Source organism: Haliotis cracherodii, unplaced genomic scaffold (genome assembly GCF_022045235.1).
Source record: "Haliotis cracherodii isolate W230 unplaced genomic scaffold, xgHalCrac1.p SCAF_19, whole genome shotgun sequence".
In the NCBI taxonomy this organism is placed as follows: domain Eukaryota; kingdom Metazoa; phylum Mollusca; class Gastropoda; order Lepetellida; family Haliotidae; genus Haliotis; species Haliotis cracherodii.
The window spans coordinates 14,476,025-14,485,550 of record NW_027266274.1 but is presented as its reverse complement, the minus strand read 5'-3'; positions in this window follow the sequence as shown (position 1 = coordinate 14,485,550).

The following is a 9,526-nucleotide window of genomic DNA, read 5'->3' as shown; positions in this document are numbered from 1 at the left end:
GCAGAGATTGTACAATAGTTGCAATCAAAGATATGTCGAGAATGAATATCATTTTTTATTAATTTGTAACGCTTATGATGAACTTCGTCTTCAGTATTTACCACAGAAGTATTTTGTACATCCTACTCTTGCTAAATTCTATAGGCTTATGGCGGTAAACAACGAAACTGTTATTAGAAATGTTGCAACTTTTATATACCATGCTATGAATGTAAGACTCCAAACACTAAGCCTATAAATGTTAATGATGGACCAAATATTGTACCATGGGTCGCTGGCCTACACATGTACATGAATAAAGAAGTGACACAAATGTGCATCCTGAACGTGCCATCGGCATGTAGCAGACGGGAGCGTCCGTAGCTGAAGTCGAAAGGACGATTGGTTGTAGTCGACGGACTGTTTATGATTAACAGACGCGTCTACAGCAAACGGGTACCACCGCTGATCGCCCTCGGCCAGGTCGACCACGTGTGACGGCACATGCAGAGGATCGTCAGATTGTCTTACGTCACATCCGTAACCGATTTTTGACGGCTACATCAACCAGAAATAAACTATGGGTAGACTGAGTGCGCAAACTGTTCGAAACCGTCTGAGAACTGCTCACCTTCAAGCACGACGGCCATACTGCGGGCCGATTCTGACTCAATTACACAGACGTCAACGTCAGTTGTGGGCACAGCGACACTTATGATGGAATCAGAGGAATTGGAATCAAGTCGTCTTCAGTGATGAATCCCGATTTAATCTTCGATTTGCTGATGGTAGGGCGAGGGTGTGGAGGCGCCGTCATGAACGTTACGCCAAGTGTTGTGTACAGGAAGTTGACAGATTTCGAGGCGGAAGTGTCATGGTGTGGGGTGCTTTCTGTGGCAATGCACGTTCCAGGCCTCTTGTCATCCGTGGCAACTTCAACGCTGCTGCTTACCGCGACCAGGTACTGGCACCAGAAGTTCTGTCTTTAATGGCAACACATGGACCCGGTTTGATCTTCCAACACGACAATGCCAGACCCCACACAGCAATTTTGACAAGGAATTTCCTTCAGAATGCGGGAGCCAAGGTCATGGACTGGCCGTCAAGGACTCACGACCTCAATCCCATCGAACACGTCTGGGATGCTCTTGGCAGAAGTCTGCGCACTCTCCAGAACCAACCACAGAATTTGCAAGATCTCGGCACCATTTTGCAGCAATAATGGCGTGGTCTTCCCAATCACGTGTTCACAAGCATCACAAGGTCCATGCGGAGGCGTTGTGTGGAAGTTGTCAACGCACATGAACACATTGTGGCCATGAACTTGTGTGCCATCAGATTCTCGTGCTTGGGACTTGTGATTCAAACTGTTGATGTTATTACCGAATACCGTAGGTGCTTGGAACAAATTATGGTTACCACCGTTAATTAAAATCCTTCTTTGGACATTAATGATTAAAATTACCTTCTCTGATACATTTGTCCGTTGTATATCATATATGGGATTACTTTTTAAAATGTGAAGTTTTTAATTTGACTCAGTATATAAATCACAGTTTCGACTGGTACAGGCTCCATTACTTCCTGGTCGTAAATATGATATAGCTGGATTATTTTGGAATACGTCATGAAACAAAAATGTCTAATGATCAAATTGCATACGACACAAACATTCAACTCACATTGTCAGCAATATATCTGGATTTACACGTATTGATGATTCTACCAGTCAGGGTCTTTTTCTATTTTAAGCTGGAGTGAATGAGTTGGATTGAAGTCTGCTTTGTACAGTATGCCAGAATGACACAGGGTTTAAACTCTTACCACTTAAAATAGACCCATGAGCACGCGTCACGTGGCCAGGTGATAACAAACCAAAGATCACAAGCATGCCAATCTGTGAATCGGAACCACGAGGCGCCGCGAAGATCCAGGCTAGAATAGGCCTTCAAAAAACAATGCTTGACCTTAGAGGCGACTAATGGGATTGGCTGTTCAGGTTTGTTGACTTCGTTGGTCCCCATTTCTTTTTTACTTGAAATTTGACGTGATCATTGTTGATCTGACAGTCTTCATCCCTCTGTGGTAGGAAACAAGCATGTCACAGTCCCCCTTTCTCACCGAATGCACTGCTCTCATTACCCTTTACGAATGAACAGCTCATTTGTCCTATTCCCGATAGGAAAGATCTTTTTGTTCTTTCCAGTTTGAAGACGCAGTTCCTGATTATGTACATCGATTTTGCTCGCTATGATGCCATTTGTATGTAACTATTGATTGTATTGTACCTTTTTTAGGGTCGCTGCTAGCTCAGGTCACACTGATGTGCAGCAATAATAAAACGGGTCCCATCGCAGAGACTACGACACTGACATAGATGGCCGATTGCCAACATGAGAAACCAATTTGAATTGATCTACTTTTAACAGTAGTTTAGTAATATTCGAGGAATTTGCTCCTGCCTTTGGTGTTTACATTTCACAACTTTTGAGGTACAATGCTCTTTCTTTCAATATTCCAAAGAGAGTTTTATGTTCTGTGGTAGACACGTGGTGGACACTTCCCAATTCGATGCATCAGTGACAAAAATGATGTCCGATGCTACATGGGCAGGGCAGAACACGTTCACCTTCTCGCGAATACCTTGTATCATCACTTTTTGATGGTGAATCATAAACACATATTGATAATGTAGTCGAAATCATATAACCGACTCTGCTTTGAGCAGAGATTTCTTATGAATATGGAAACGGTTTTGTCGCTTTAATTGTTTGTATTCATGTAATATTGTTATTCTGCCATCTTCCTGTATATTTAATTATTTTGAAGAAAGTTGCAACTTTATTCTTATACCAAAATGGATGCTTTTAGAGAATACTTTGAGTTGAGTTGATGAGTCACCCCGGAACTGACTGTCCGCAGGGCATTAATAGTCCCGGGAACACACTGTCTGCAAGCATTGTATCCAAGGATTAGTAGTCCTGGGAGCTCACTATCCACAACGCCTTTTGCCCTCAGTGGAATCTGTTTCAACAGAAAATGGATACTGATTATTCTCTGGCGTTGACGTTTTATATCAAATTTCCAATAGTCAATTTTTCCTTTATGTCCAGCAATATTCCAATATTCCAATTTGGGAAAACCATTGTCTGAAAGAATATTTAATTCATATGGCCTTCATTAGACCCTGTAGCCTTCATAACCCTACAACCGCCAACACTATGTGCTGACCTGGCACATAGTAGTTCTTTTATATATTTCTAGTGAGTGAGTGAGTATGGTTTATGCCGCTTTCAGCAATATTCCAGCAATACCAGTGCGGGGGGCACCAGAAATGGGCTTCACACATTGTACCCATGTCGGGAATTGAACCCGGGTGTTCGGCGTGACGAGCGAACGTTTTAACCACTAGGCTACCCGACCGCCCCTTATATATTTCTAATTGTACATAGCAAACATGTATATACCACAAAATCCTGAATTTGATGTTATCACTTCCTACCGAGAACCGTACGCAGAACCCTTTCATATAGGAATATGCAAATTATCACATTAACCAACGTTACACCTTCTCTAGCGCATGCAGCTAACCTGTTGTTATAATTCGTCACGTGATAGGGTGCAAATTTGCCAAATATACGTGTCAAATCATTCTCGAAATTACATATACTTCAGGTTATAACAAGGATTTATATGACTGGTACAGTTTGGTTTGTTTGTTGTTTAACGCCGCACTCAGCAATATTCCAGCTATATCAGGCGATCTGTAAATAATCGATACTGGACAAGACAATCCAGTGATTGACATCATGAGCATAAATCCACGCAATTGGGATCGATCACATGCATCAACCAAGTGAGCAAGCCTGACCACCCGAACCCGTTAGTCACCTCTTACGACAAGCATGGTCGCCTTTTACGGCAAGAATGGGTTGCTGAAAACCTATTCCACCAAGGATCTTCACGGGATGGATTTATATGATCAATAATGACATAGAAATACTGAATAGCCTATTCTTTGATGCCTTACTTGTAAGGGAATCTATTTCTTGAAACAATACCGCAGTAAATCAGACGTGTGCCGTTGGCACCAACTGTGTCCATGAACAATTGACTGAAAAACACGTTCACGAACAACTCCATTTCCATTCACAATACGATAGATAAGTACAAACATACACACACAGTGTCTTGTAAAGGTTTACGGGAATATATTGTTCTATGGCTATCCAAACATGACTCCCAGCTGTTGATATAAGAGCATCCTGTCCTTTCACAGAGGGATTGCCATGTATGCCTTGACTACTTCCTGTTCTTATCGGGGAACTCTGATTGTTTGACAGGAAGAGCCTCAAGTGGCACTTGAAGTGGAACCGGTAGCAGTGAGCTATTATGTTTCTGTGTCTGATGTTCCATTCCCAAATGGTGTGCTGGTTTTCGATGGGAGTTAATCAGCAGTGTGCCAGAGTCACAAGAGACTAATTACAATATTATTTACAAGAACAATAAACAATGAACAACATCTTAAAATATAGCTGAGGATGCCACAGAGACGGTACAGCCGAGGCTTCATAAATAATCTACTCCGTCGTGACATGTGTTCTAATTATAATATCCATCCTGTACGGCAACCTTCCATGAGAGTTTGTCTTGGTCTGACAAGTTACAATGAATAAGTCAAGTATCAACATAAACCGCGTGAACCATAAAGCATTAACCCGGTGTTCCTAAGTGCAGCATACCAAAGGATCACAACTAATTCTCAATTATTCGCTTTGAGATTTAATGGACTTTATCAATCTTGTATTGATAAAAAAAAAGCGATTGACACGATTGTTGCTAAACTGCGGGCAAATGAAAGCATACAACCATGTTTTGGTGTTTCAGCAATTAAATTTCTTTTGTCAAATCCAATTTTCAAGTGCATACTTTCTTTTGCCTGGCAGTTTATCTGGGGTTAAATGAGTGATGTTGTGCACATAGATATGTGCAGTAGTCCAGCTTTGTTATGGCGGCCTGTACACTAGTAGAAAAGGTACGCGGATTCCGAGTGACTACCAACATGATAAGGAAGTTAAGTTTAGTGACTGAGTTGGGTTTAACGCCGCTTTTAACATTATTGCAGTAATATAACGCGTGTTAGCTTAATGTGGGAGGAAAGCCCGAAGTGACTGAGGTCTCAGACATTTATCACTTGGGTAAAACCCACGAGCACGGGTATGATGCTGACAAACCTAGAAACATAATCAGGGCGAACCGGGATTCGAGCCCACAAGCATCGGCTGCTGGCGAGCCCAAGGGGCGCAACTCTGCACAGCGAATCGCGGCGCCTTAGACGACTGGGCCACCCGTGCCCCCAGTTAGGTTTAGACACACTGAACTGCAACTATTTGAGACGTTTTCATATTGTCATTATGCAACTATGAACAATGCATATAAAAACATATTCAAGTGATGAAAACACTTACTCTCTGTGTTTCTAATATAATAAGTAAGGAGCGGACCATTTGATTGTTGGGGTGAGGGTGGTGGGTGGTGTCAAAAACAATTAATTGTTTTCGAAAATCCTTGAAAAACATAAGTATGCTCCATACTGTTAGAACAAATATAAATGTCTGCCACAAAATCTACATTGTTGTAAGGGTCATATAAAATAGTATTAAGTCTCATAGTTTCAATTAAAAATGTCTGGTTGGCTGAACAAATATCTAATTTTCGTACAAGATCCCAGCCAAACAAATGGTCGGTCCCTGAATGAGCTGAAATTCCACAGGTGTCAAACACTGGCTTGGTGTGTTTACATAAAGGCCATTATAAAAATCAATCTACATCTAACGCTGGAAGGCTGGAGGAGATGAATTGGGTTTTTTTTAATTAATTATTTGAACGAGGAGAACTGTCTTTTGTAACAGGATAGTTTTCCACATCCTTATCGTCGAGGGAATGAAACATTAAACGCCAACACCAGAGAATAAACAAGTTTTACTCTACTTACCTCAAAGATTATTTGGTTCTGAAACCAAATTGTTTCTGGTATATAATTCCCAGTACATGAGATTGATCGTCAATTACCCATCGCCCAAATATCATCATTGCTAGCTTTCCATGCAATTAATGGATGTGACAGTGTTTCCCAACTTTGTGGTCACAGAAAGAAGACGGTCTGCATGTCTTCCAGTATCAACACAGCAGCTTGAGCCATGTGAGAATCTGCAGAGAAGATCTGTCAGCTATATGGAGTACCCGAGGCAGACACGTATGACGAGGCGCGAATTCCAAAAGCTTGTTCAGCGATCATGTCATGTGGATGGGATGCCTGCGTAAGCTCTGCATCTGCAGAAATATACGCTTACCGTACATCAAAGCTTGCAAATGTTACACACGTGCTGACGAATGCAGGAACATTCTACCTGCTGGTACATAAACTGTCACCAAGTGGTCCTCCAACCCCAGTTATGTAAAATTGCAACAAAAAAAACAAATTAATAATAACATATAAGCTTAAGTTTCTTATTTCTGCAATGTAATGTATGAGTCATGCATGAACTGATATTTGGTAGGAGTTACTGAGTTAAGAACTTGCATTCACGATGAGGCTCAATTGTTTGATAGGCACTACTCAGAGGTTGACGGATGACAAAGTAGACACAATTTATGGATAACAAGTTCGTTATTTACTGTAAAGGCGACGCTTCGGTATAGATACGTATACCGTTGTCACGCAAAGAAGATGTTATTCACTTTCCTGTGAAGCTCATTCCTATTCTACGTTGATCAATGACGAAACGTAACAATGAAACTATATAAATTTTCAGAAAATATTCATGATGAAGACAAACAACCATTTGCAAGTAAAGCTGTATCATTTACAGTTAGTCTCACCAACAACACAGCCATAAAAGTATGATAAAGTTTAGTCACTCAAGCAAATTAGTTTTTGTTTGCATTGGACGCAGTTAGTGATCGAATTTGTACTAATAGGGCAGCCATCCTTTTTTCTTGACATATTGAGGGTTAACATATGGTTTCAGCGGATTTCTTGTACCTGAACATATACAGAGAAATGTGGTATTTGTGGTCCCACCATGTTTAGTACCTAAGAGATGACAAAAATTATTTGTTTCATGTTTCTGTGGCTGCCATTTTGAATTTATCAATTGTGTGTAAGTATCATTTCACACAGATGTGTCCCCTGGGGAATCCGTGTTAGAATTATGTTGGTTGGTTGGTTTGTTGTTTAAGGCCGTACTCAGCAATATGCCAGCTATATGACGGCGGTCTGTAAATAATCGAGTCTGGACCACACAAACCAGTAAGTAATATCATGAGCATTGATTCACGCAATTGGGATCGATCACATGCATCAACCAAGTCAGCGAGCCTGACCACCCTATCCCGTTAGTCCCCTTTTACGACAAGCATAGTCACCTTTTACGGCAAGCATGGGTTGCTGAAGACCTATTCTAACCCGGAATCTTTAGGGTCTAGAATTATGTAGTTCCCAAGAAACATATGATGGTCATATGAGTCAACCAAATGGATTGGTGTTCATGTTCGGTGACGTGGTTGATTACGTGTCATCGTACCTCGACGGCGTGGATCACAAATCCATCACAAATCACTTGATTGTCTGATTCAGTCTATTTACAGGCTATTTTCATATAGCTGGAATATTGTCACAGTCAGTAAATTCCAATCACATGTGCAACTTCCCTCATACAGTTGCTATACTGCTGATGCGACATTTTCACTCAAGTTGCTGAATAGTTGCTTTCTCACTCACTCACAGTGAAGTACAAGTACAGTAAAGAACCAGAACCAGTTTAGTCGCTTCTTACTGCCCGCTGAGAACCAATTCTATCGAGTGGTGAAGTTTCTCTTACTTGTCATGAAATGTTCCTGGTATTTTTCAAGATATCATGAAAACCTCCCACATATCCACAAATGCGTTCTTCCGATGTGACAGGGAAGCAGTAACCTGTAAACTTTTTTCTGAGCGCGGCCGTCAATAGCGGTTTTCGGGTGTTGCTGTGTGACACTGGATAGTGGTCAAAAGGAATGCAGTGTCATACTAAGTGGTTCCTGATCAACCGTTTCACTTTAATCAGCAGGTGTCATTGATTTTTTCTTCTGGTATGTCACATGTCAATTCCTTTATTGTCATCACTGTAGTATCATTTCGATTTTTACATTCCCGGTGATTAAATAGTACATGTGGTGTGTTCTCAACTTCCATTCCTTTGTCTCTCAATCACATTTACACCTTGTAGATAATATTGGAAATTGGTATTATTTATTTAACGTGCGAAAGGCACAAGCCTGGTCTAATTAAACTAAGAAGTTTTGAGCAAAATGTTCTTCTCATAACATTTTTTAGCGTCATTGTGATTCCATTGCTATTCTAGTTTTAAATCAAAAGAAATTTGAATTTCATGATCGAAATTCACCGTCAGGTCGTAGACAATTTTGTATATGTATGTGTATCTCCCTATTCACAGAATCTTAAAAAAAAACAAATTTGCTAAAACTCAAAATTGATATCTGTCTCTATCATAAGCTCATAACCGAGTATGGATACAATACATTGTTGTTTCATGTCACATGTCATGAGGTAAAGGAACAAGGTTATAAGATAAAAGACAAAAAGGTGAGTCTATCCTGCCCTCAGAGAGCAGCCGTAAAAGACACATGCAAAGGCAAGTCAATTGTTCACCTGGAACTGGTAGTACAAGTCAAAATAACGAATTACCTCTCAAATTATTTTGTTCACTGGTGAAACAAATTCGAAAATGTCCTTAACATGTCCGCATTAACATTTTTAAGCTTTCCTTAGACGTTGAATGTTGAAACCCAAATGAAACAATTTTGGAACAAAAGATTGGGGAAAAGCTCAAGCTGTCTTGGACGTGAAAACCACGAATGCAGTCACTGTGCTGTCAAACCTAGAAACTTAAGCAGGGTGAATTTGGGATTCGAACCCGCGACCATAGGCTATGAACCACAATTTGCAGTGCGTTGGAGGGCCTGAGAGTAGCTCATATCGGACATCGCTTTGTTCACTGATGCTTCTAATTTGGTAATGCCCTCCACTCCACAATATTGTTGGTGGTAGTGTCCATGAAACGCACGAGGAAGTAGTTCTTTAATAGCACAAGGTTTTTTCTTCACAGGTATATCATAGTTTCATAACACTAAATTTCATATCACGTTGTTTCATGCACGCGTGTTTATGTACGATGGAAGAGGAAACAGGCATATTCAGAGCTAGCATATGAAACAAGCTGATTACAGAATTCTCAGCAAATCAATCTCAATTCCTGCAATGTGATGTGCTGACATCGATTAGTTGGACCACTTGATACTCAGTGCCAAGTTTGGCATATCACATCATTCGCTATGGCTGTATATACTTCCTGTAACCCAGAGTGTTTCAGCTCATGCCATTGTACAGAATCAATCAAGACGTATTCATGAAAATGCACTCCTTTCAGGATTGGCTAAAAAGTGTAACTCTATTATATGGCATTGACGTATTGTCATAGACAAT